Genomic DNA, 1,377 nt, shown 5'->3' on the forward strand with positions numbered 1-1,377 from the left:
GTGGTGTTAGTATGTGGGGAGGGGTAACCGGAGTCATTTGTATGAGTGGTGTTAGTATGTGGGGAGGGGCAACCGGAGTCATTTGTATGTGTGGTGTTAGTATGTGGGGAGGGGTAACCGGAGTCATTTGTATGTGTGGTGTTAGTATGTGGGGAGGGGTAACCGGAGTCATTTGTATGTGTGGTGTTAGTATGTGGGGAGGGGTAACCGGGGTCATTTGTATGAGTGGTGTTAGTATGTGGGGATGAGTAACCTGATTCATTTGTATGTTTGATGTTAGTTTGTGGGGAGGGGTAACCTGGATCATTTGTATGAGTGGTGTTAGTATGTGGGGAGGGGTAACCGGAGTCATTTGTATGTGTGGTGTTAGTATGTGGGGAGGGGTAACCGGGGTCATTTGTATGAGTGGTGTTAGTATGTGGGGAGCAGTAACCGGAGTCATTTGTATGTGTGGTGTTAGTATGTGGGGAGGGGTAACCGGAGTCATTTGTATGTGTGGTGTTAGTATGTGGGGAGGGGTAACCGGAGTCATTTGTATGTGTGGTGTTAGTATGTGGGAAGGAGTAATTTGTATGTGTGGTGTTAGTATTTGGGGAGGGGTAACCTGAGTCATTTGTATGTGGGGAGGGGTAACGGGAGTCATTTTTGTGTTTGTGGTGTTAGTATGTGGGGAGGGGTAACCTGAGTCATTTGTATGTGTGGTGTTAGTATGTGAGGAGGGGTAACCTGAGTCATTTGTATGTGGGGAGGTGTAACGGGAGTCATTTTTGTGTGTGTGGTGTTAGTATGTGGGGAGGCGTAACCTGAGTCATTTGTATGTGTGGTGTTAGTATGTGGGGAGGGGTAACTGGGGTCATTTGTATGAGTGGTGTTAGTATGTGGGGAGGGGTAACCGGAGTCATTTGTATGTGTGGTGTTAGTATGTGGGGAGCAGTAACCGGAGTCATTTGTATGTGTGGTGTTAGTATGAGGGGAGGGGTAACCAGGGTCATTTGTATGTGTGGTGTTAGTATGTGGGGAGGGGTAACCGGAGTCATTTGTATGTGTGGTGTTAGTATGTGGGAAGGGGTAACAGGAGTAATTTGTATGTGTGGTGTTAGTATGTGGGAAGGGGTAACCTGAGTCATTTGTATGTGGGGAGGGGTAACGGGAGACATTTTTGTGTGTGTGGTGTTAGTATGTGGGGAGGGGTAACCTGAGTCATTTGTATGTGTGGTGTTAGTATGTGGGGAGGGGTAACCTGAGTCATTTGTATGTGGGGAGGGGTAACCTGAGTCATTTGTATGTGTGGTGTTAGTATGTGGGGAGGGGTAACCGGGGTCATTTGTATGAGTGGTGTTAGTATGTGGGGATGAGTAACCTGAGTCATTTGTATGT

Source organism: Pseudophryne corroboree, chromosome 10 (genome assembly GCF_028390025.1).
Source record: "Pseudophryne corroboree isolate aPseCor3 chromosome 10, aPseCor3.hap2, whole genome shotgun sequence".
NCBI classification, from domain to species: Eukaryota; Metazoa; Chordata; class Amphibia; order Anura; family Myobatrachidae; genus Pseudophryne; species Pseudophryne corroboree.